Raw genomic sequence first — 27466 nt, 5'->3', positions numbered from 1 at the left:
TGCAGATCAGTTCTTAGGAAACCTTTGAGATATGTGTTGAACCAGAAGGGAGAAAACTGCAATCTCAACTTATCAGAAACCAAAATATTTTTGAGGCCCATTGACTGCAGTGGGGGAGATGAGTACCGTCTTGCATCTGATCTCATTGATCTACAAGGGACTTACTCCTAAATAAATTGGTGTTGGGTGACTTTAGGTCCCATGGAAATCATTGGGAAGTGCTAAACTGTCATCATAGATGGGAGTTATTAATGACACACATTTAAGGACAAACCGTTAATAAACAATGAAGAAGAAGAAAAACTTGTATTTGAATCTAAGGCAAGTTCAACAATCCAAATTATACAACTGACATATGAGAATATCTGCTCTGGATATTCATCCCTTTAGTGCTTAGGCACTAATCTAAGCAATCACTCATTTTTACTATTGTGTAGTTTGTATTTAATAAGCTATTTAATTAACTCAGGTCCTGCATTCCTGCTAGAAGGATCTAGAGAGCTGTTCTAAGTGACCTTTTTGTCTGACATGCTAGAATTCTACCAGCTAATCTATTTCACTATTATCACTGTCAGGCCTTTTGTCTTACCTTGATGGCAAATGGCCACTTTTTAGAACTTAGTGTTAAGATGTGTTTGAATACTTTTCAATCTGCTGAAGTGTTTTAAGACTACTAATATTACTCTGAGAATTGACTTGCTTGAGAAGGAGGGTTAGTGCTCTGCATAAAACCTGCTTTTTAAACTCCTTCAGAAAGGGTCAAAGACCAGGAAATGCTCTCTCTATAATTCTCATTTTCAAGTGAATTGGCCATGGCAACTGCATGAAGAATGTAAGTGTGAATTTCATTATGTTCCAGAAACCTTTAACTTAGCATCATAATGACTCACAGTACAACAGAATTCAACTGCAACCATTTTCAATGCAGCATACTTTAATTTATAATTTAATAAAGCAGCATTTTAACTGTAGTTACTTTCAAACACAGAGAAAGAAATGGTTGATTTGATAGCTACTAAATGCATCCTTTTGCATGTTACCTGAAAAAATATCCTGTGCTTGCTGACAGGTTAAATGTATACTCTACACAGAGAACCAGCCTTTGTCTTTGTAAGACCGCAGCAGCCTTCACAGCTTTCTTATTATTTTAAACCTCTCCATTGTCTTCTAAACACCATAATTAGAAGCTGAAACTCTTATGGCAAACCAAACTCAATAAATTCCCATAATAAACAAAATATTTTACTGTTGCTCAACAAGTGACCTATGTAGTCCAACATGCTACAGCTTTCCTTTCTGTGTTTTAGGTCTACTGTTTTCCCTTTACCGACCCTTCCATGAATCAGTGCAATCAACTGCTACAATGTTATCTGCCAAAATATACAATCATATTCATGCTATCCCCCATAATTACTGAATCTCTTTCCTCCTCTTTCCCACATGCAGACCCAGCACCACCAGCACATAACATCCTTAGACAGCTGCCGGAGTTCTATCAGGGACTGCTGCTATAGGACAAAGGACCCCAATGGTGTCACTTAGGGGCACTTTGCACAGAACCCCCTCAAATCTGCAGCCAGTCCTGGCCAGTCCCTACAAGCTGGCTTTTCTGCTTAGCTGTTGGGTTTACACAACCTTCTTTTTCTAGCAGGGCTCTTGAAAGCTTAATGGCAGATGTAAGAGGCAGATTTCACAATCACTGCATCCCGAAGCTATGTATGGCAGTACCACATGTATAACTATGGGGCTTTCAGTGGTACAGGAGCCCTGATAGAACAAACACATAGCACACACACACCTCTCAGAACAGCTCAGTTCACTCTGGTAAGTCAGTCCTGCTGCTTTTAAGTCTTGCCTGTGGTCTGCTGACAGAGATCCTCAGCTTCACTATAACAACCTCTTCTTCACAGTGTTAAATGCTTGTTGCAACTGTGGTAATCACAGTCAGCCAGACAGATAACAGGACCTTAGGCAGATGGGTGCAATAGGAAAAGTCACCATTAAAAATAGTTCATTAGTGTGGCTCCATAGCCCAGATACAAGCTGTGGTAGCAACAGGGGTGATTTTTTGTATGGCAGGAAGTGATCTCAATAGTTTACTCTTCTAGCAATTAAGGGGTATGAGTTAAGGAAAACTTGCAGAGTTAGGATCTGCAAGTCTCAGCAGGATTAGCCATGTGTATGCCTGTCTTTATGTATATAATATATACTCCTATCTGCTATTAGTGATAGAAGTTGGTCCACCCTCTTCTATAAACAGAGTTATAGAATTTAATGAGGAAATTTCTGATTTCAGGAAGCCAATGCTGCTGTGCATTCTATTTTACCCCAACATATACCTCATCTCCAGATCTTTAAATGGTGAGGAAAGTTAGCCAAAGGGGAAACAAAGGGAGAGTTGCATGAACAACGTTTAAGAGCTTGATGATGTTGTAACTGTATCAAGCTTGTAACTGCCTTGATCCTCAATCATCGGATGTGCAGTACTAGTTATCTCATTTGCGATCTACCTGTTCGCATAACATCCAAGCTCTTCCTATGCATTCAAAGGTAAAGATAATTACACAGTATTGTTTTCTTCACCCCTAGCTCAAAGGGAAACACCCTGTTTGTTTGATTGGTGGTGGGTTTTGTTTTTGATCATTTATTTTATGCCAATGGGTACAGGGACATAAGCCAATAAGTTACTGAAACAACTGAGCACTGCATTTAGAATTAAGTATGGTGGAGCTTCCTAGTCTCTCAGCTTGGGACTTTAATGTCTGTACCCAATAAACTGTTGGTAGCTTTATGGCTTCAGCTTTCTAATGGAATGTGGTTAGCAGGTCTAGGGTAGTTGTAAAGGTAAAGGGACCCCTGACCATTAGGTCCAGTCGTGACTGACTCTGGGGTTGCGGCACTCATCTCGCTTTATTGGCCGACGGAGCCGGCGTACCACTTCTGGGTCATGTGGCCAGTATGACTAAGCCGCTTCTGGTGAATCAGAGCAGCGCACAGAAACACCGTATACCTTCCCGCTGGAGCGGTACCTATTTATCTACTTGCACTTTGACGTGCTTTCGAACTGCTAGGTTGGCAGGTAGTTGTAGATACAGCCAAATAATATGGCAGCTTCTCCTATATAAACTTTCATCTTGGGGAAAACAGGAAAATGTTCCATATTCAAAGTTTATTAGCATGGCCATGCTTTGATCCTGTGAACACTTACTAAGTAGACTTACTATGCGCAGTTGAACACAGTAAGAAATGATTACAAGGAAGCATACAATGGACATCATTGTGGACCTGGCATCGGAGACTCTGGGGTTCACGTTTTTTGCTCAAGTTATGAACTTTCCAGGTAGACCTAGACAGGGAAGTGTCCTGGCACTGATTCTCCCTTTATAAAATGTTCACAAAATGACATCACATTGTTATGGACTGTGTTCTACCAAATGTAGCTCATAAACTCAACTGAACTAACAGTGAACTCCCCTTCACAGTAACTGAGAGACAATAACTACAACATTTTGCATACATTAAGCACAGAACTTAATGTTATATGCTTATTTTTATTACAGAAAAGCTACTTTGGGAGGGGCAATTTTGGAGGAGATAAATTATGGGAGCAGCGCTTAAGCTTTTTCAGTTGCAGCTTCTCCCAATCTGCTCTCTCTTGCACACACACACACAGATGCATGTCAGGTTAAGGAAGCATGTGTACTGGAAAACCTGTGGAGAAAGGAAGTGGTAGAAAAGTGGCAAAAGAAAGGATTCACATCCTCTCCCCCCCCCCCCCCGTATTTCTTTGCTCGAAATTGCCAATCCAAAAGTGATTTTCTCTAGGAAACGTGGCCATTCCTATTTTTGTAGACATGTTTGCATGTCATATTCCATAAAGCACTCAGAATACAATATAAAAAGCTAGATGTGGCAGCTTTCTGTTATCTGAGAGAAAGGGCCGAGCCTTCGGGTCTTACAAAAATAGCACTGAGAATAAATGTGCAAAGATTTAGTGATGACAGAGCTGCAATATCAGGCCCTTAAACTTTACAAGTGATATTCAGTATAAATGTACAAAGGCAGAGGAAAAGCATACATTGACTTTCAGGACTCCTGGAGGTGGGAGAGAAGTACAAAACACGCTTTTCTTTAACCACAACAGCAATCTTCTAACAGCATACCCACTCACTCAAAAGCTCAGAACTCAAGGGCTGATAATCATCTTTCGGCTCAGGTTATTGCATGCAATTTTTTCACATTCATTCAGCTTTTCTTCATACAGCTCTTAGTAAAGTAACTCTCTTAACAATAAAAGCTTTTATTGTGGCCCATTACAGTGGAGAACTAACCACTCCTAGTTTTTTATTTTTTTATTGGCTTTTTGGAATATTTATAGCAGTCTTTGTTCTCTTTGCAAGCTTATGCAGTTGGGTGTGTATGGCCATTTGGGGGTGAGGGTGCTGGAGAGAGCTGCAATTCAGTATATTTTACATTTGTGAGGTTTAAAGTTTTATCCCTGTTTTTCTACCATATATTCTTTATGATTGCCACTCACACGAGCATTTCTCCCCCGTCTTCGCTGTTTAATGTTCAAATATATGCAGGTGGCCAATTTTCATTCCACGTTGCTTGGCATAAAACTTTATATGCCACAGTGCTTCTTCCTGACAAACTGGTTGTATTGTACACAGAGGTGGAGTTGAAGCCGGCTATTAGGAACAACGCAAAATCCCTTCGCTTCAAAAAAGCGGATTAAATTTCACGTGTATGGACTTCACTTTTTTAAAACAAAACCCCAAAAGGGGGGTGGGGGTGGGAATCCACATAGTACGGTGAATGGGCACTTTGGCATTGATTGGCTGACTAATCACAATAGCTCTCAGGAAAGTGAGTTATTCAAACACATATGTTCACATTACTTGTCATACTTGTAATTGTCTAAATACAAAAGAGGTGGTCTTATTGCAGAGAGCTGGACCTCCTGTCATGGTTTTATATTCCCTTTTAGCTTTCATTCTTTTGTTTCCTTATTCATATCATTCCATATTATTTTATTCTGGTGTGGCAGCCATGTTAGACAGTTGTAGAAAAACAGCCAAGAGTTCTGTGCCACTTTAAACACCAATTTATTTTTTGATGATAATTTATAAATAATAATTTATTATTTATAAGCCGCCCATCTGGCTGGGTTTCCCCAGCCACTCTGGGCAGCTTCCAACAAGAGATTAAAAATACATTAAAACACCAGTCATTAAAAACTTCCCTAAACAGGGCTGCCTTCAGATGTCTTCTCAACGTCAGATGGTGGTTTATTTATTTGACATCAGGTGGGAGGGCATTCCACAAGGTGGGCGCCACTACTGAGCAGGCCTTCTGCCTGGTTTCCTGTAACCTCACATCTCGCAGTGAGGGAACCACCAAAAGGCCCTTGGAGCTGGACCTAATAATTCCATTTATAGCCTGCTTTCCCTTCCAAATGAGGAATTTGCCTCTATGTAAATATAGCAGTCTTTAAGATGCTTAAGGAAACCTTGATAATATTGTTCTTAGTAACCTAGATACAAAAAAAAAAAAAACTGGATTCAGACCCTGCAATTTAACCTCTATATTTCAGAACTAGGCTCACATAATATTTTCTAAGTACTCTAGAGTACCTTCTATCTTCTCCATACCCCAGTAGCACCGTTCAGGCATGCTGAGAATTATGGCGCAGTAACCCTTCCCTAACTGTGAAGTCAACGCACTGATGCCAGCCTGTGATAATAGATAACTATAATCACCAGAACAAACTGGGGAAGAGAGTAGGAGAAATGATTGCCTTCATGAAGTGCCACTATACATCAATGAAGCACCTTCACCTGATAAGCCACTCACTTGTCACTCACAGCAGCCTTCAAAAAATTAAGCTTGAATAGCTCTCAAACCAACTGGCCTCCCCATGCATCATTATAATCCATTTGTGCCAGCACATACATGGGGAATTGGGGGTATACCTGCATTGGCTAATGCCATTATTTCGCCACTTGCAGTACATCTCACGCAGGGTTTCTGCAGACACATATTCACTGGAGGGGCCCTGCAATGGACCTTGCTCATACACCCAGATTATGTCCCAGCAGGCTTGTTTGTTGCTAATAAATCACTGATACCCTAAATTCTGGGCTTATTCAAGTACTGCCAGAGCGGTACGGGAACAACTTCTGGGTGGCTGGATCCCACATCCCCATGTATTGTATAGCGGGGAAAACATGGAACAAACAATATAACCTCAGTCTGATGCCTTAGCTTAGCACTATCTCCTTAGCTTAGCGTTCTCCATAGTTATACAAGGCCAAGTAGACTTTAGCATGGGTTTTCTTCCAAACAAGTGATTAATCTATACCACCTAAGGTGGCATGTAAATAAATAAATAAATAAATAAATAATGATAATGATAATTCTGGTGGTTCCCTCCCCACGAGAAGTGAAGCCACAGGGAACCAGGCAGAGGGCCTTCTCAGTGGTGGCACCCGCCCTGTGGAATGCCCTCCCATCAGATGTCAAGGATGTTTAAAAAATGTTTTTAATATTATGTTGGGAGCCGCCCAGAGCGGCTGGGGAAACCCAGCCAGATGGGCGAGGTATAAATAATAAATTTAATATTTATTTATTTATTCATTCATTCATTCATTCTTCACAGCTACAATATTCTGGTATAAGGCAATCTCAGTTCATAAAGTAAGATAGGGCCAGGTCTTATGGCCGGATCAAAGTGACTGCATAGAGTAGACTGGGAAATTGATTAGGAAACAGAGACACTGACAGAGAAGAGAGAAGGTTGCATCAAGAGAGCATGGTGATAAAATGATTGTCTTCTCCATTACATTTCAGATATAGCACCCTGCAGTTCTTTTTCCAGTTAAGCATCTTTACATCCTGTGGATTTAAACTGGAGAATGAAGCACAAGGCTGTATTTTCCTCTTAAAATGAATTGGGCTTCAAATGCTTAACTATGGCAAGATTGTGCTTCAGTTATTTTCTTAGTTTAGGGAACAAGAAAAGAGGTATCGTCAATTGAGATTATGGGTCATGAAAGTCTGAAGTGCTTTAATGTTTCATGATAACTATTATTTTTATATATTTGCAGGCTTTGCTTTATTCACCTGTAACAATAGTAATAAAATACGTGTTTTCAACTTTTCTTGCGTGGAAGTTTTAGGGGCTAAGCAAGAACATGTCACTGTGATATATTAAAGGTCTACTTTGAATTTCTTTCACTGAGAAATAAATTTATTAAAAGTCAAGTTAGGAATATCTCCTATTCTTTGCTTATTTATGGAGGCAGAAATCCTATGTGGGGGGGGGAGGAACAATCAGTAAGAAAAATAAACAACATGGATTATTTAACTCGGGCGAATGTCAGTTACTTACAATTTGCAATCTTTATTCCAGTATAAAGTTAAAACTATGCCCACTTACCTGGGAGTAAGACCCACTGGACTCAGTAGGATTTACTTCTCGGAAGACATGTATAGAATATTGTGCCATTATAAGCTTTTTCAAACCCACAAGAAGCTATTATGTCAATTATCTGCTCCAAGGACTGTCACTCAATTGCAGTGCCATAGGTCTTAGAGATATTAAAATCTCTGATGGTGGTGATTTTGCATAGTGTTGCATCGAAAGGCAGAGTGGGTGATCAGGAGTTTGTTTTGATGACATAAAATACTGTGGGTACTAAATGATGCCAGTAGCAGAAATATAAAAGCAAACAAAAAATAAAGCATAGCTAACTAATAATTTGAGGTCAGCTGGCTCCCTCGGCCAATAAAGCGAGATGAGTGCCGCAACGCCAGTCGGTCACGACTGGACCTAATGGTCAGGGGTCCCTTTACCTTTACTAGCTTCTTAGTCTCAAACTTTAGGGCTTACCTTTCTAACTGCCTTCAGGCTCAAGCGCCCATAGAATTTAGTTTAACGCCATCTTTGTCAGGTTTGCCATGCTTCTGCCAAACATGGATTTCCTAGTTTTTGGGAAGCACTGTGGGTTAACTTACTTACTTACTTAATTTTATTTACTGCTATTAGCCCATAAAACTGTGGGTTAAACCACAGAATCTAGGACTTGCCGATCAGAAGGTCAACGGTTCGAATCCCCGTGACGGGGTGAGCTCCCATTGCTCTGTCCCAGATCCTGCCAACCTAGCAGTTCGAAAGCACATCAAAGTGCAAGTAGATAAATAGGTACCGCTGTGGCGGGAAGGTAAACGGCGTTTCCGTGCGCTGCTCTGGTTTGCCAGAAGCGGCTTAGTCATGCTGGCCACATGACCCGGAAGCTGTACGCCGGCTCCCTCGGCCAATAAAGCGAGATGAGCGCCGCAACCCCAGAGTCGGCCACGACTGGACCTAATGGTCAGGGGTCCCTTTACCTTTACCTTTACGGTTGTGGTTCCAGCAACAGAACTTCTCCCATCAACACCATCTACATAGCCATTCGTTCCCTGCAAAACTGATGAAAACACCTCATGTCACCACCTCGTATACCCTTATATCCTGGAACATCTTATTCACAGCCATGCCTGGTGGTGTCATTTATTCTCACATGGACGAACAACATATGATAGGTCTGGGCAAGTTGGGCTTCACAACCTGGATCTGCAGACTGGGAGACAGCAAGCTTAACACAGCACAATTGGGAATAACCAGTCACCACCATGGTTCTCCGCCTGCTCCTTTGGCAGTGGTTGAGCCACTTCTTTCCATGAAAGGCCAAGAGTCTTCTTTTGCACTTAGTTGAGCTTTCTGTAGCTGTTCTCCATCAGCATCCTCAAAGCCACCCTCACTGGAAAGGTATCAAGGCACAGTTCTGTTTCTGACCAACCACTTGCTTCCATGCAGTTTCTTCCCCCTTGTGGTTCTCAAGAACTCCTCTTCACTTTCCTTTCAAGAAGTCCTCATCTAATGAGGCCATGTGTGGAAACTTGCTTCTTACTTGGCCTCATCAGAGAAAATGAGGATACAGTTTCACTTGGAAGTCATGAAGGTGGTTCCTGTATAGAATGTGCATGACACTGCAGGCTTTCTTGTCCCAGATATCACATAGGCAGAAGCATGGAAGTTCCACTAGGGATACATGGAACTACCTGTCTGTATGGCCTTGGCCATTTATTTAAATGGAGAAAGCAAATCATCAAGCGCATTCCTTCATGCATAAAGATGTTCCATTGAATGGAATGGAAACAGTACTCCTGCGTATCCTTTCTGTATGTACTGGAGTGCAGATGAGGCTCTGAAAGAGGTGTGTGGCTAACAATTTTAATTTATTTTATTAAATGTAATTTTTAGGGTCAAGGGGAGTGAAAAGGGTAAAATTCTCACTTTAATTGGGCAGGGATTCTAAATCATTTCCCCTGGTTTTCTGTTTTGTATAACTGAAGAAAGATTTTACTCAACATTTTACTATATTAAACACGTCCATGATGTTAGCAAGTATTGTGGTAATCAATTGAGGAAGGGGGGATGCTGTATAAGAGTAATTATGCTTTTACTCTCCCGTGAAAGCTCACAAAGCATCGTTCTGTACAAGATCATTAGCAGAAAGGATGGGAAATAAAATAGTCTTCCTGTTACATGATGCAGTTTATGAAAATATCCCTAGACAATTCATTAGTTTTAAGCTGACATGAAAATCAATTAATTTTAATAGGGAATAACAGATTATGTGTTTAATAATTCATCTAATTTCATGAGGCAAAGCAAATTAGACAATGCAGTGTAAATCTAATAACAGTTCTCACCACATAATTCGACTGTTTGTCAAGAGTAAAGCTTAGTAACTCATCAAGAATTAAGCACGTAACCATGCAAAAAATTAATTGTGTGTAAACTGAGTGACAATCTTTTATAAACTCCAAAGGCTGCAGGTACAGAGTAGCCATATATTTTAAACTCTTTGAAATTTGTTGTTTTAAACACAAAAAGATGTATTTTAATTTTTAAAAAACAAATTAATAATCAGGGTGGGGAAACATTTCTTACATTTTCAGCTTATGAGTTAAGACTTCCTGCTAAGCAAACAGCTGTATGAAAATTAGGCTGAAATCCTACCCCCACTTATGTGGAAGTAAGCGCTACTAAATTCAACAGGATTCACTTCTGAGTAAATTTAGGATCATACTAATAGTCTATGTTCTATATACAGGTGTGCGGGGAACCTTTAGTCCTCCAGATGCTGCTGAAGTACAACTCCCATCAGCCCCAGCAAGCACAGCCAATGGCCAGGGATGATGCAAGCCACATCTGGAGGGCTAAAGCTTCTCCACACTTGCTCTATAGTCATGAAACAATAGACCTGGATGTCAGGGACTGGCTGGACACTAAGGAGTGAATGGTGGCCGGATACTGATGAGAGGGCACTGTGAGAAGGGGGGTTGGAGACCGACTTGGAATAAGGGATCAGTGAACTGGGGGAACCTGTAACAGCCAAGAGACAAGAGTCAGCAGCAGGAGAAGCTGCAGGATTGGGGAGTGAAGCACAGGTGCAGGAGGAGGGAGAGGTAGCTCAGACTGGTGTGAAGTCAAGGGCTTTCACACCTCCTTCTCCTGCTCCATTGTCCCAGGCAGTACAGTCTTTAGCATATGCGCCGCCGGGGTGGAAAGATCTGCCCAGCACCCCCAAATTAGCCCCCAAATTAACTTTTATTATGCTTATGTCAGACACCATGCTTACGCCTTATCTCTTGATTACGAAAGAAGCGAGGAAAAAGAAACAAACTTATTTATTTGCTCATTTATTTACAATACACTTATACTTAAGTATACAACACCACCACACTTAAACTAATTAGTATCGTTTAGGCACCTACTTAGGAGAAACATCAGTCGTGTCAAAGGTGCCGCTGACCCTGCTGCCGCATAGCAGCGCCGCTCAATACAATACAATACGTAACATAATATTTTGATGTAAGAGTTAATTTCGCGTGCACGGGGCCGTTGAGAATGACAAGCGTCGCCGCTGGTGTGGCGCGTCTTTGGTAAATGAGCACACAGAGTCAAAAGTCCTTTAGTGAAACAGTACGTATACATTTCGGTAATACCTGGGTATATATGTATTTTGTTTTTATAGCTTGATCAAAATTATTTATTATTTCCTAACAGGTAGATGGAGGGACGCGGGTGGCGCTGTGGGTAAAAGCCTCAACGCCTAGGGCTTGCCGATCGAAAGGTCGGCGGTTCGAATCCCCGCGGCGGGGTGCGCTCCCGCTGCTCGGTCCCAGCGCCTGCCCACCTAGCAGTTCGAAAGCACCCCCGGGGGCAAGTAGATAAATAGGTACCGCTTACCAGCGGGAAGGTAAACGGCGTTCCGTGTGCGGCTCTGGCTCGCCAGAGCAGCGTTGTCACGCTGGCCACGTGACCCGGAAGTGTCCCCGGACAGCGCTGGCCCCCGGCCAATAGATGTGAGATGGGCGCACAAACCCCAGAGTCTGTCAAGACTGGCCCGTTCGGGCAGGGGTACCTTTACCTTTACCTTTAACAGGTAGATAGTTAAGAGCTTAGGCAGCTTCAGCGGTGGGCACCTGGCACCCCCCAGAATTCGGTGCCCGGGCGCCCCACACCCCCTGCACCCCCAGGTAAAGACAGCCCTGGTCCCAGGACCAGGCAAGGACTGAAGCGGAAGAAGCAGAAACAGGTTACAGGCAAACATAGTCTTTGCCTGTTTGTGTGCAGCTCAGGTGGGGGAGATACGTAAGAAGAGTTGGGGGGGAAGCTCTCTGTTGCGGCAACTGCCTCATCAGGTGCACACCTAGAAGTAGCTGAGAGACTTAGGACGGATGGACCTGTTACAGAAAAGGAGCAATGCGGCCACGAGCTGCTGCTAGCTTGGAAGCAATACATAAATGGGAATGTTGGGAATGTTGGGATTGTTCCGTGGGAAACAAAGGGGCAGTCATTTCACAGTGCAAAGCACCGGAATTAGCTCACAGTGCAATATGAGCTGTACAGGAAGTATGGGTGGAGTTTGTCTCTCTGCTGTTGGAGTTTGAAGAGAGCAGACGTGTTTCTCTGTAACGCTGCAAAGACAGAAATAAAGGCATGTAAATACGTTTCTGTCTATCTCTTTCCCCTGCCCCTGGGGGCAGGAAAGAGTGGTGTGTTCTCCTCGCGCATGAGGAGGATCGCCGATCGCGACCTTGCCTGGGTCTTGCCGGGAATGCAGACAGGGAGGTCAACTGGTGATTTAAGCCGGGTGCCTGGAGAGTGGCCAGTTTCTCCTGAAGGCAGGCTTGAATTCTGACAGGACCAGCCTTTTTATAATTTGTAAGTGTGCTTTTGATAATAGTTAATTCCTCACACTGGACATTCCTTGCCCGACGGCATGGTGACAGGGAATTTGGGGGGGGGGCACCAAGCAATTTGGAGCAGAGCGAAGTGCTATTTACCATATTAAAATATTTTATTTGGAGGGAAAGTTCAACTCACTGAATCACCATTTATTCTTGTTTTAGAGAATGCCTGAATGGACAGAAGACAAAATCATAGTGGGCTGGCCACTATCTACACACATCAGAAAAGAATAGATGAAGTGTTTGGTTACGTGTATGTTATGCACCAATCCTGAAACCCAGACAAACCTGACTATATCTGGGAAAACGCAAGTGTCACTAAATAAAGATGAGAATGTTGCTGCCATGTCTGAAAGATTAGATTGCTGGGCACTGCTTGTTGCCCCAGCCCCATACAGATATTATGTCCAGCGTGGGCATTTCTAGATTCTCGCTTTTACACATCAAGAAATGTACATATTTCCGAGTTTCTTACCCCCAAATATCCATGTATACATGTTTTTATTTGTTTGTTTAAATTTTATACTCCTTAATATAATAAAAATGTCTATAAGCAGTCAACACAAAGACAATAAAAATACAACACTCAATAAAATGTCCTAAAAACTAGATTAAAACCAAAATGCAACGCTACGTCACAAATAAAACTGAGGACTGTACAAATAAAATAAAAATAAAGAGTTGGGAGTCCAAGAACTCTTGGGTAAACAGAGAAGCTTTAAGAGGCATTTAACGGTCATTACTGTCTCCACCTCACAAATTACCCAAGGGAAGGCATTTTGGAAGATGGGGCTAGCACTGAGAAGGCCCACTTCTGCGTTATTATCAAGTGACAGTCCACTCACTGGTTGTGGAACTCCTCAGAAAATCTTAAAGACTGGCCTAGTTATGTACCTGGGGAATGTAGTCTGCTAGGTAAGAAATAATAATAATAATAATTGCTTGTGGAAGGGGGGTTATTGCTTTATTTTTGTTTTATTATGTATTTTGTATTCTCACTTTGTATTTTTCTGTTGTGAACTGCCTTCAGATCTTTGGATGAAGGGCAGTACAGTGGTACATCAGGTTAAGTACTTAATTCGTTCCGGAGGTCTGTTCTTAACCTGAAACGGTTCTTAACCTGAAGCACCACTTTGGGCTAATGGGGCCTCCCGCTGCCGCTGCACTGCCAGAGCACGATTTCTGTTCTCATCCTGAAGCAAAGTTCTTAACCCGAGGTACTATTTCTGGGTTATCGGAGTCTGTAACCTGAAGCATATGTAACCTGAAGCGTATGTAACCCGAGGTACCACTGTATACAGACAGATATTGGCAGGAGGGGGGCATTTGATAGAGAAGCTGAGGTTTCAGCCCAGTCCTGGCAGAAAATGATAATTACCAGGGGGGGGGGGGATTGAATATTTTAGGGGAAGTGGCTGTTGGGAAGAGTAGGAAGGCATTATAATTTCCCTTTTTGGGCCCCAGCTTTTCCACAGACATGGCAGCAACCACATCTCTCCCTCTCTCTGGTCACATCTAACTGGGGTAATAAGGATTAAAGCAGAAGGAGGGAAAGGGGGAAACTGGAGAAATCAGTCTGCTTGGCACTTACATTTAATGTGTCCTGTTAATCAGGAAGCAATAAGGGATGCTTGTGTGGTTGCCTGGCAACTGTATACAAGGTCTCTCTGCCTCCCACAATTCCTCCACCCTTCCCTTTCCAGTTTAACTTTTGTGAGTCCAGCCAGCATGAACATTACCTCACTTTAATTAAAAATGTCAATTGGGGAGAGAAAGGAGCAATACCCCTCCCCCAATCCTTCCATGCACAGTATCAGGGTCACCCCAAGTTATTTTGTTGCCTGAGGCAGAAAATGGTGATCCTCCCCAAGTTAAGCGACCCAGTATCAAAAGTAAGTCAGGAAATCCCACAAGCATCTCTTCTTGGGAGTAAAAACACAATAAAAATAAAATAAGCAAGTATCAATTTGCTGCCATTTCCTTACACTCAGCTGCCTGAAGCAGTCACCTTATTTTGCCTTATGACAGAGTCCAGCCTGCTCAGTGTTGCCCTGAGAGCTACCTCTGCAGCCTTTCTTGCACCATATTCTGCCTGTGAGCTGATAGTGGCTATAATATAGCCTATGAATTAAAGTATAGCAACTGGAAATGCAAAACAGAAAAATTAATTCTAATATATTCAGTTGCTTATACTCATTTGTGAAAAAACACTGGCAAAGAGAAAGACACTTGATGGAAGTAGATATTAGGTTCATTATTCTTTTTGATCAAACTTTTGTTTGGTACAGAATATCGCTGGTTGGTTGGTTGGTTGTTAAAGACTAAAAGGAGAATTCCATGGATGCCTAGATCCAGGGTTGGGGCAAGTACTCATTGGTGAGAGAGATTTAAAATCACAAAGCATGCAGCAAAGTAAAGAGTGGAAATATAGACTGCTAGACCTTTAAAATATCTTCTTCTTAATCGCTTCAAAGGCTACTCATTTCCCTTAGCATGTTTGATAAGTTAAAAATGGTTTACTTACAAACACTTCAAAGGTCAGATTCATGTGCTTTTCCATACAGCAGCAAGAAAAGACAGGCACTACAACTTAGTTTCAAAAATGGCAAAGGTTGCTTTGCTTAAGCCATGCGGTCTGGGCTTGGAGCAACCAGCCCAGACATCCTTATTGGTCAGTTCACATGGCAGGAAAGAGAGAGAATGAAGAATTTGGTAACCCTTCCTCCCCATGTGAGAGGGTGTGACCTAGCTAAGCCTGACAGGACATTTTACTCTATGGTCTTAACCTCTTCATGCACAAATTAGAGTTAAGCATGTTAGTTATAAGAAGCTGATTTACCCCACATATGTCACTGTTGAGTGTGAAATATGAAAGAGGGGGCTGGAATCAAGGAGAGGGGCTTCTTAACATTTCTTCTCAGCAAAGAATTTTGGAAATTGAGGTTTGTTAAGGGTGATGGGACATGTAGTTCTGTGAGGGGCGAACTACAGTTCCTAGGATTCTTTGGTGGGAGCCATGTGCTTTAAACATACCGTGTATACACATCCTAAACATCACAAACACACACACATAGTGCTTTTACATCCATTGGGGGGAATATATGAATCCCCATACCATCTCCTGAACTGAGGTAAAAGCAGTTGGTGTGTATTTTTGGCAGGAAAATAGCCCAAGGGGAAAGGTTAATAAGCCCTTATCCCCATCCCCCATAGTTTCTCCCTTCAAATTGCAGCCTCAGTGGCTGCATTCCATTAAAAACAAACCTGTCCCTAAAAACAATAATGGCACTACATGCAGTGTGTCATTCTGCCATCAGTAAAATATCAAGTAATTCTTAGGTAACATAGCATGCGTTGCTTTTAATTCCACCATTTAAACAAATCTATTATTACAGGCTTGAGAGAAATGAGAAGATGTACGTGGAGCTTTCTGTTCAATTAAATTTTAAAAGAATTATAGGTCAGTTTGAACAGAATTCTATTGATCCTCCTAGTTAATAAAGAGTTAAAAAATAAGCTGAGGGTGTTGTGTTTTTTTTTTAAAGTAAGTGCTCTAAAGGTGCTGGAAAGTGAAAGCAGAGTCTTAAGTGGTCATGTGGCTACTGCCATTCATCTTGGTAGTGACTATCTGTCAGAAGTGGCAAGAGCCCCTTGTTAACAGCCCTGACCTGTACAGTAATGAAGGGAGAGTGCACCGCAAAGTGTCCATTATCATGCAGTTGGGAGCAGTAAATTGGTGCCGTTTGCCTCAATCTTGCAGCAAGTTGAGATGTAAGATAGTGGGGATCAGCAAGAGGCAATTTTTTCCTATGATCATTTATGTCAGATCACATCATAGCAGGAACTTAGTCACATTTGTGATTTCAATTAAACAGGTCTCCATGCTAAATAACCACTTCTGGAGAAGTGTGTTCTGGTTATCTATGAATGAGCAAGCAAACTCACCTGTTAATATTTAGACAGACAAGAAGCAATGATGGGAGAAATAGGAAGCGCTAAGATGACAATCACGTAGACAAGTGCCACATTCCTTGGCCATATTCTTAGTTATCTCAGACCCTCTAAGTGTCCCTATTTTCCAGGAGCAGTCTTGGATTTAGAGAAGCCATCCCAGTTTCTGATTTGATCCTGGAATGTCCCACTTTCCCTTAAAGGTAAAGGGACCCCTGACCATTAGGTCCAGTCGCGGACGACTCTGGGGTTGTGGCGCTCATCTCACTTTACTGGCTGAGGGAGCCGGCGTACAGCTTCTGGGTCATGTGGCCAGCATGACTAAGCCGCTTCTGGCGAACCAGAGCAGCGCACAGAAACACCGTATACCTTCCTGCCGGAGTGGTACCTATTTATCTACTTGCACTTTGATGTGCTTTCGAACTGCTAGGTTGGCAGGAGCAGGGACTGAGCAACGGGAGCTCACCCCGTCGTGGGGATTCGAACCGCCGACCTTCTGATCAGCAAGCCCTAGGCTCTGGACTCCCCTATTTTCATCAGAAAAATGTTGGAGTGTATGGAGTTATGTAACCCCCTCAAGCCAAGGAGATAAGTAACAATACAACCTTGAGAAGACATCTGAAGGCAGCCCTGTATGGGGAAGTAGTTTTTAAAAAAACGTTTAATGTTGTATTATGTTTTTATATATGTTGGAAGCTGCCCAGAGTGGCTGGGGCTACCCAGTCAGTTGGGTAGGGTATTATTATTATTAAGGAAATATTTTCATCAGATAAATGTTGGAGGTTATGTTATCTCTGTGTTTTACCCAACCTCTCCATGTTTTCATAGAAAGCATGGCACAATGTCCATTGTACTACATAGGAACATAGGAAGTGGTCTTATACTGTCAGACTGCTATTCCATCTAACTCAATGTTATTGACCTTGACTGGCAGCAGCACGCCAATGTTTCAGATACAATTTTTTTTTCCTAAACCAACCAGGAGATGCTGGGAGATTCAAAGCAGATGTTCTACCACTGAGCTGCGGCCCTAGGTTTGCCAGTGACTGCAGTCTTAAAATACCTTTCTCTTTAAATGGGACAACTCAGGAATATCTATGGAGTGCTAAGTTTTGAGCAAAGGGGTATACTGATTTGAACTTAATAAAAAAAACGGGAATCAAACCTGCAACCTTGGCATTATCAGCACATTGCTTTAACCAACTGAACTATGTCCAAGTCAGACAGGCTAGGATACAATGGCTCCCAGTATCAAAGGACATTTAGGAGAATTTTATGCAAGAGACTTCCTAAATTGCTTGGATTTGCACACTTTCTGGGAAACGGTTTCAAGCCTTGATAAACAGGGGAAACCCGTAACATTGGCTGGGACAAGAAGAGCAATCCCAGGCCTTAAAATAGACCTTCCCTACCTATTGTGTTTATTGTGGGTCCCCTTAGTCTCAACAGTCTGTTGATGGTGTAAATTGAGTGTTTTAAACCAATGCAAAGTGGCCAGGAATTTAGGAGAGGTTAAAAATAATTGTTGGTGTTATACACATGGTGATTTTCTCTTGCATATTAGCCTGGCTGTTTTAAAAGCCCATCATTATTGGGGGGGGGGGCAGGTTAGAACTTTGCAGCAGTACTCCCAAATAGAGTTTGTCACTACATAGGTAAATCTATCCATCCATCGCATGTCTGAATCTACATACACAAACTGACACGCACACCCCACCTGCACTGTTCATTTCTTACTCCTCAAACCATCCATATTTCACAGAATGAATATTAATTAAAGAAGGAGAGAAGCAAATCTATTTTGGCACTGCACCACCAGTGCATCATTATGTATACAAAAATTTGTTTTCAACGCATAATTTCCCCACTTGCCAGCGGAGGTGTCTTCTGAACATTTCCACCCCACCTTTCCCCTTGTCTGCTAGTTTCTCTTTTACTTCTTAAATTTTGCACATTGACAGAGTCAAAAACCATTATGTTAATAGAACACAAGCAAAATTGGGATTCCAGTATACCTGCTAGCAAAGGTCTCAAGGTCTGTTTTAGTAAGGAGCATATTTCTTCACAAAATAGGTTTCATTTGATAACCTATTATTTGGCTTTATAAAGCCTTTCCATCATATTAGCAATTATTGATGAGGTTAAGTACACATTTCTTGAGAATTAAAGCTAAAATATCACACGCTATTAAATGCCCTCGATTTATGCTGCCAACAAAATTCTTATTAGACAAGGGTGGATACCATCTGTCAATCTCAGCGTAACTGTATAGCTCCACAGGTGAGATATTAAAGACATTGCTGAAGATGAGCCTCTCTCTTTTTTTTGCACAAAGTCTCTTCAGATATAAACGAAACGGAATTGTTATTTGTGCTCACTTGGCTGATAAGTACAACTTTAATTGTGGGGGGTTCTTCAGTTTGCTTCGCCACATTCAGATCCGTTCCAGACTGAATTAAACAGGTGGCATACCACCTGTACATAATGATTAACTTTGCTTATGATATAATTTATGCAAAAATGCTTATCGAACCCTGATAGCTCCACATCTGCTACTAAAGTAGGATCTACTCTGGTGCGATACTTTCTTTTTTAAAAAACAACCAGGATAGAATTGGGAAATGTTTATAGTGTTGCCAAGAGAAACGTTTAAAAACTGAAGAATCTGAAGTATCTGAAGAAGTGTGCATGCACACGAAAGCTCATACCAATAACAAACTTAGTTGGTCTCTAAGGTGCTACTGGAAGGTTTTATTTTATTTTGTTTTAAAACAAAGTTCCTCTTCATGACAAATTCATAGGACTTCCTATAAGGCACGCATTTCACACCAAACTTCTCAGTGGTGTCACCCTGACTGTGGAAAGATCTTGCCAGGGAGGTTTGCCGGTTTGAACTCTGAGGTCTTTTTATCACGTGGAATTTTTTAAAAAAAGGCATTTAAAATCTTTCATATTATTTTCTGTTACTCTTATATACTGTTCTTTCGCTTTTACAGTTGTTTGTATTTCATTTCAGTTGTACCTTGGAAGTCGAACAGAATCCGTTCCGGAAATCCGTTTGACTTTCAAAACCAAATCGCAGCTTATGATTGGCTGCAGGAAGCTCTTGCAGCCAATTGGAAGCCCTGTCAGACCTTCGGCTTCCAAAAATAGTTTGAAAACGAGAATAGTCACTTCCAGATTTGCGACGTTCGGGAGCCAAAATGTTCAGGAACTAAGCTGTTTGACTTCCAAGGTACGACTGTATTATAATTTGCAAACTGCCCTAGGAATATTGAAGGGCAACCCAATTATTTAAAATACAATAATGGCAAACGATTAAGAGCAGAATTCATTAGTAAGCTCTACTGGCTGGGGCAATGCAGCCAGATGAGCAGGCCATAAATAACAAACTTATTATTTATTATTACTAATATTACTACTATAGGGACACAGGTGGCGCTGTCGGTTAAACCACAGAGCCTAGGGCTTGCCGATCAGAAGGTCGGCGGTTCGAATCCCTGTGATGGGGTGCGCTCCCGTTGCTTGGTCCCAGCTCCTGCCAACCTAGCAGTTCGAAAGCACGTCAAAGTGCAAGTAGATAAATAGGAACCGTTCCGGTGGGAAGGTAAACGGCGTTTCCGTGCACTGCTCTGGTTTGCCAGAAGCGGCTTAGTCATGCTGGCCACATGACCCGGAAGCTGTCTGCGGACAAACGCCGGCTCCCTCGGCCCATAGAGCGAGATGAGCGCTGCAACCCCAGAGTCGGTCACGACTGGACCTAATGGTCAGGGGTCCCTTTGCCTTTACCTTAATATTACTACTACTACTACTCATCCTCCTCTCTTGTTCTTGTATATCATGGGTAGGCAAACTAAGGACCGTGGGCTGGATTAGGCCAAATTACCTTCTAGATCCGGCTCACAGATGGTCCAGGAATCGCCGCATGGATTGCCAGTACATGTGTTCTTTCCCTCTCCCTTCCTCGGCGGCGCCAGCACCTCCCCCCTCCCCCCTCCTGGCTTCTCCCCGCCCTGCCTAGAGGAGGAAGGGGGCTGGGCTTTGTTGGTGCCAGCAGCAGCAGCTCTTGAGCGGCCGCCATTTTAATCAGCCCCTCTCCAGAGCCCTTTTGTGCACCGCTCATTGTCCCTCCGTCACCACCGCCAGCCCCTGCTGCTCGTAAGGCACAGGTAAGCAGTCACCATGGCTCATGGTGCACTTGCATCACCCTCCCCAAAAAAAATATAGTTCAGCCCCCTACAAGGTCTGAGGGACAGTGGACCAGCCCCCTGCTGAAAAAGTTTGCTGACCCCTGTTGCATATAGTACTCATTCATTTCAATAAGTCTTGCTCTGGCTTATTGAATATTTAGAAATAAACTTTAAACAGATAAGAACATAGCCAGGATTATTGTAATAACCTGCAGTTTTATAAGAGTATATATTTAAAGTAGATGGATAAATGAGTAAATTAAGTTAATTTGGAATATGCAGAAAATATAAAAAAATAAATTTAAGGAACCGCAGAAAGAGGGGGAAGGAAGTTGAGTTCTGAAATATTAAAATGATGGTTAAATTATTGAAATGTATAAAATTGAAAATTATAAATAAAATAATAATAATAATAATAATAATAATAATAATAATACGGGGGACACAATAGGTCTTGCTGTGGATAATTTCCCAATTTGCCCTAAAACGTTAACTTCCCTAAGCGGAGTTGAAATGCTAAGTCCCATTGGTTTAAAGACAATTCAACTACCTGGATGTGTTGAGTAGTAACCTATAGTCAAATAAATCTCTTTGTCCACACTTGATTGAATGAAAATTTAAATATCACCATCTGGCTTTCCAGAGTTTTTCAACTTGGGTTATCAGTTCTATTTGCTGCCAAGTAGATGAAGATAATTTTCCTAGATCAAATGAACAGTTAGATTCTGTTGAGGTCATAATCAAGCTCTCTTCATATGTGGGTTGCTTTCCATGAGCTTCCGCAGAGAATACTCACTCCACAAATGCCTCCACTTCTTTTTGGGAAAAATCTAACTTGCCCCTCCCAGCTCTCCTCACCAAACCCCCTCATTATTCTTTTGTGGAAGGCTTTAGCATCTTTTAGGCTCGGGGCTTTTTTCCCAACCGGAACTTACAAAAACTGCTCTTGCACCTCTCAGGTGGGTGCTATTGTCATTATAAGAGAACAAGTTCATGGTGAGTTCCATCATCTTTTTTTCTAGGGGGTTGGAGCCCCGCTTACGCTCCTAGATTCTTCAGAGCATGCTCAGAAGTTTTAATTGCCACTGGAGAGAATGAAAAATGCTCAGGCCTTTTAGCAGAACGGAACTGGGATCCACATTTTCCCAGGCTCCCTGATGTAAATAGACAAGGAGACTTTCTGGAAAGTTCCAGGCCTTGAAAGTCACTTCTACCACATCTAAAACGTTCAACTCCAGTCTTCTCGGCCATTGGTTCCCCAGGTTACTACAGGAAGGGGTATCACTGCAAGCTAGGGCCAATTTTCTGCAAGGTCTGAGCTTGGCTCAGTTCATAATGACTCATGGCTCTCTGCACTTAGGAAGCTCCTAAATAAAATCTTGCATTTTGGCACCATTATTTTTTGTATATTAGCTTGACTGAATTGTAAAGGAGTTTTACAATGTGGAAGAGATTGAAAAATGAAACCCAAAAGCCTTTAAATAAAATATCAAAAATAAAACAGTGCCCTAGGGGAAAAAACTTGCTTTGAAACTCTTCTTGGAGTTGGATATTTCCATTCTTCAAGTGCAAATGGTCATAGATGCACAAAAGTATGTTAGGTACAATGCAGTGAATCTGAAGCAAGTATGTATGTAGCTGATATCTTACTTGATATTTTTTAATTATATGTAAAGTGAAGAATGGAAAGAAAAATTAATTCACATTTGACTAAACCCCTAACACAAATGGAAAAATGCAAAATACCAGATATTTTCCATGCAGACCTATTATTGAATACTAACATTTCAGATGAAACATAAAGCTTTTACTTTGGATATGGCGAGAATTAAAATGCTTTCTACTAGATGGCTAAAAACATGCCACCTACAATTCACGATGGGGTTTTTTAATGTCTTTGGGTAAAACTGATAGCTGGAGGTCAAATTACAGACAGCACTGGGAATCTACCTCATACAGAGGTACAGAGTGTTTTTGTGCTACAGTCCATAAGGAATCCTCCTGGTTAACCGTGGAGCCATAAGTAATTGTCTTAATTTGTGAACTACACATTAAGCATATCGTCAGCTGTTGTAAATGCGTAACCAACAACAAACCATTATGTATCTTTCATCTAATTATACATGCTTATTATCCACCTGCACAAGTGTACCCAGCTAGTATCTGTAACAGTTGTGGTTTGTTCCATCAAAACAGCTTTAGGATTGTAAAGTTGCTTTAGAGTTCATAGTCTGCCCAACTTGTGGAATAATTTTGGTTCCGTGCAGCACACAAAATAGTCGCAGCTATTCATTTTCGTATCATATTAGCTTGCATGCATATTTTGCTGCAACGTCCCTTTTCTCTAATCGTGAATTGGCCACAGATGTAACTACTGAAATGTGAAGTACAGTTGAAGGAGGGTTAAGAGCAGGGGTCAGCAACCTTTTTCAGCCGTGGGCCGGTCCACCATCTCTCAGACCATGTGGTGGGCTGGACCATATTTTGGAGAGAGAGAAAAGAACGAATTCCTGTGCCCTACAAATAACCCAGAGATGCATTTTAAATAAAAGCACACATTCTACTCATGTAAAAACACCAGGCAGGCCCCACAAATAACCCATAGATGCCTTTTAAATAAAAGGACACATTCTACTCATGTAAAATCACGCTGATTCCCGGAGCGTCCGCAGGCCGGATTTAGAAGGCGATTGAGCCGGATCCAACCCCCGGGCCTTAGTTTGCCAACTCCTGGTTAAAAGCAACATTAAATTTGAGAGTGAATGGGCTTCAGCCCAAAAGAAATGCAATTCATACAGAGTGCACCAGCAAGAAAGACATATTCATACCATAATGCTACTTGCCACTGCAAATATCCTGAGTGACAACAGGCCATAATTGTAGATGGTTCCACAGTGAATGGCTTTTTGCTATGCCCTTCATCTCTTCCCACACTTACACATTACCCCCCCCCCCATTTCTGACCTATGTAGAAACCATTCAACCACACACACTGCTATGTTCCAAAGCAACACACAAGTCTCTCCAGCTGTACCATAAAGTGCAAGTTCTGCTTATGGCACCAGAGCCACATGGAAAATCGCTTTCTATCTTGACTGAATGATTCTTAGATAAACACATACGTAAATGACACTGTTTTTCTATTAAGGTGTTGCACAGCCAGGTGGGGCAAGGGAAGATCTAGGAGATCTTTAATTACTTACCTAATGGATTTCCTGCATAGCCCAAAGTCCAGTTAAATATTGAAATTCTCAGAGTTTAGCCAGTATCATGCCAATGAAACCTATAGTTGTAATAACTAATCTTAAGGTCTGCTACACTAAGAAAACATGTCGAGATATACCAGCTGCTGCATCAGCTCAGTTTCAGAAAATGATGCTAATATCAGAATCACAGTGTTTTCCTCTGAGAGGTACTGTCCACAATATTATGATTTAAATGGCATTGTACCTAGCAGAATAGCTTCAGTGTAAAGCAATTAATTCATTGTACTTAGTTGGAGTAAAATATTAACGGAATGAGTGGCTTTTTCTTAAATCATATATTGCATGTATTCAAATGCAGTTTACAACATTTTTTATTATCATTATATACTGTTTAAATACCATATACCAACTTGCACGAAACATACATTAAAACTTTATGACCACAGGACTGTATTTCACTCGAAACCTGTTAAGCTTTTCACATTCTCTCTTTTCCTGGGGGAAAAGGTGAGGTTACGCTATGGAAGACAACACATGTTATGATGAACATAATCCTATTATCATAATGGAAATAATACTATTACAAAGGAATAAACAACAAATGGTGCATGAAGCCCTTGGAAAATTCAAATTCATTTGGGACTCCCTAAGGGAATAACACCAGTCTCAGAGCTGAATTTGATAGTTTCTTAGGAAGTCAAAAGCATATTGAAATAAGCAGCACGTTCTACAGAAATATCTGCAAATTAAGTCACTACAGAATAACCTCGGTGTTACAGCTGACAGAAAAAATGTGCGAATGATTATTTTGATGGGGAATATGGAATTACGGGGTGCTGTTCCTACACAAAAATTAAATGAGATGCTCTCTGTTGGTTGTAAAGATATTATAAAATGTTTTAAATCTTTTTAAACATAAAAAAAATCATCAGATCAAATAAAACATACAAATAGATATGACTATTCTATTATAGTAAGTAATCTAAAGCAGGTAAATGCTCTTGGTCCAGTGATTACTAAATTTATACTGTGTTTTGTTTAGTTTTATTCAACATAGGCTTCATATGTATTGTAAATGCACATCTTGGGAAATTTCTTAGGAAATTTCCAAACAGGAACAGGAAAGCAAGAAAGAATACATGATAAGAATGGTTAAAGAAAACCGTTTACCTTTCTAGCATTCTAGCATGCTCTGCTAGATTATTCTTTCTTCCTTAGTAAATTATTCTTTCTTCCTTAGTCATTTTTTCCTTTCATCTAATATCGCCTTCAGCCCCACTGTTAACAACCATGCCCAGTGGGATTGTTGAATGTTTTTCTTTGAGCAGCACATCCCTATGCCTTATCACAATCTATTTCTGAAATCTCCTTCTCCACTTTTCAAAAGCAGCTTGGCACAGGGCACTGCTGGTTGAGAAAATAATGCTCAAAGCTCCATTAGGCACATAATATATGCTTTATGGTCCCATCCTAAGTATATATGTAGCATTTTCCTTACATTTTCGGTTTTTCATCTACGTATCTCAGCAATCTTTATGATATCTGCATAAGGTAGCCCTGTATTGCCACTGGGGTGAGAAACTACAAAAGACTGGCTAGAAATTTTAACTTGAGGTTTTCAGTTCAGAGTTTTGTGTACAACCACTATTCTGTACTAGCTTCACAATCACAGGTGTCTCATTCGGCTGTAACCGAGGCTGAGCCTTGAAGGAAACTCGGGCTTGTTCCTTCCTTCCCACACACACTTAGGATAATTAGTTACTTTCCAGTTTTCAGTAAACCCTAGTTTGCAATCCTGGTTTGTAGGGGAAGCACAAGCCATGGTTTGCTGGTTTAGAAGTAATGGTAACCTGTGGATTGCCAAAAAACAGGAAGTTACTGTTATTCTGGGGATATGAGGAACACCCTCCCATCAGATGTCCAGGAAATAAACAACTATCTGACTTTTAGAAGACATCTGAAGGCAACCATGTTTAGGGAAGTTTTTAATGTTTGATGTTTTATTGTGTTTTTAATATTCTGTTGGGAGCCGCCCAGAGTGGCTGGGGAAACCCAGCCAGATGGCAGGAGATAGAGATAGAGATAGAGATAGAGATAGATATTGTTGTTGTTGTTGTTGTTGTTGGAGCTGGGGAAGAAAGAGATGGAGTTCAGAAGTCCAAGGCTCCTTCCATGATTGTTCTTGTAGAGGAAAGCCACAATTTGGCATTATATGTGAAATGTCACACTATGTATTTTCACCTATGGCTGCTGTAATCACTGATGTGGGTAAGCATATTACAAAAAGCCATTGAATAAGAGGCTGCAAAATTAAGCCAATCTGGAGTTCAGTTCTAAGTGAAAGCATAAGAATCCATGCTTACAAAGGTGTATATCAGAATTAGTCCCCAAACCTAAACATATTACATGAAAAGAGGTTCCAATGATTTAAATTTGCCTTAATACCCGATAGTATATTAAAACTGGGTGCCAGTCAAAGGAAATGTTACCATTCCAGCAAACTATTTTGTGGATTGAGATGTTATGCCTTTCTATAAACAGCTGAACACCTTCTCCGACTGCAAGTTAGGATTTTTAAATGGTTCAGTTGCTGCAGCTGGATCAACTCTGATGCACTTAGAAAATATTCCGTTTCCCTTCACAGGAAAAATGAAAGAAGAAACCATATAGAAAGAATGTGTTGCCTGTTTTCTGCCCCCAGGCTAAGTCTATGCCTTCAGTTCGACTCTTGTGTTATTTAATTGGACTTTATAACTATTCTGTTACTTTCCAAGCTATAGAAGTGAAGATCAAGTAAAGCGTTACTTACCATTCTCCATCGGTTCTACTTGCTTCCAGAGTACAAGGGCTCCAGGATGCTATTTCTCTGCATATGTAGATTACCTTTGGTGACATACCTTTTTATTATGGGTCACGGTCTTTTAAGATTAAATTCTCTCAAAGCAGAATGTGTCACCTGCAGGGGGGAGAAACAACTAAGTGGGGATTGTTGTTTGCTTATTTGTTGGTGTGCATTTTATGCAGAGAGCAGGTAATATTACCTTTTCACTTGCTAGCAAGTCTGGACTATCTTTTCAAAAAACAAAAAACCTTTCATTACAATCTTCAATAGATGACTCATTTTGTTTGTTTTTAAACAAAACAAGCACAGCCACAGCTACTTTTACTTAGCATCCTCATTTCCAAGCGATATTGATCCTTTTTTCCTGTTTTGTGGTTATGTTCTTGTGGCTGGAATAGATGCCAATATGCATCATAGCTGATGCTGCTTTTATGCAAAACTGAGTGTTTGCACTTCCAATTTCCTGTAGGATCTCCAAGGTCAGAGAATAGCAGGGTTGTCTTTAAAATATCTGTTGCAACAAGTGGCGTTAGATTGCAACACAGTGCCCCAGGCTATGCACATCTGAAACGGGGAAAACAGACTTTATACTTGGCCTTCCCGATGTCTTGAACTGTGAGCACAAATTCACATTATTGTTGGTAAAGGGTGACAGGCAAGTTGGAAATTTTAATACCTTACCCTAGCCCATATTGTAATACAGGTTTGGGATTTCTAGTGCTCTATAAATATTCTAAAACACATCAAGTATTTTACGCTCTTTACGTATTTCTCAAATCTCCTTCTTATGGATCTGTTGAAAGGTAAATGTGTAAAGGACCCCTGGATGGATAAGTCCAGTCAAATTCTACTATGGGGTGTGGCACACATCTCATTTTTCAGGCCGAGGGAGCCGGCGTTTGTCCACAGACACCTTTCCAGGTCATGTGGCCAGCATGACTAAAATGCTTCTGGCACAACGGGACACCGTG

General features: G+C 41.3%; 1 long non-coding RNA gene across 1 annotated transcript in view; it reads right to left on the bottom strand.

The window, feature by feature from the left end:
- The window catches only part of LOC309515839, a 55365-nt gene that overhangs the window by 19974 nt on the left and 7925 nt on the right, over nucleotides 1–27466 (bottom strand). The window contains exon 2 of the long non-coding RNA XR_014212696.1: nucleotides 26463–26609. This is a non-coding gene — a long non-coding RNA (uncharacterized lncRNA). The remainder of the gene's footprint in view (nucleotides 1–26462; nucleotides 26610–27466) is intronic.

Source organism: Podarcis vaucheri (genome assembly GCF_965113315.1).
Source record: "Podarcis vaucheri genome assembly, chromosome: 12".
In the NCBI taxonomy this organism is placed as follows: domain Eukaryota; kingdom Metazoa; phylum Chordata; class Lepidosauria; order Squamata; family Lacertidae; genus Podarcis; species Podarcis vaucheri.
Note: the sequence above shows the minus strand (reverse complement) of the source record. Positions and strands in the feature narration are given on the sequence as shown.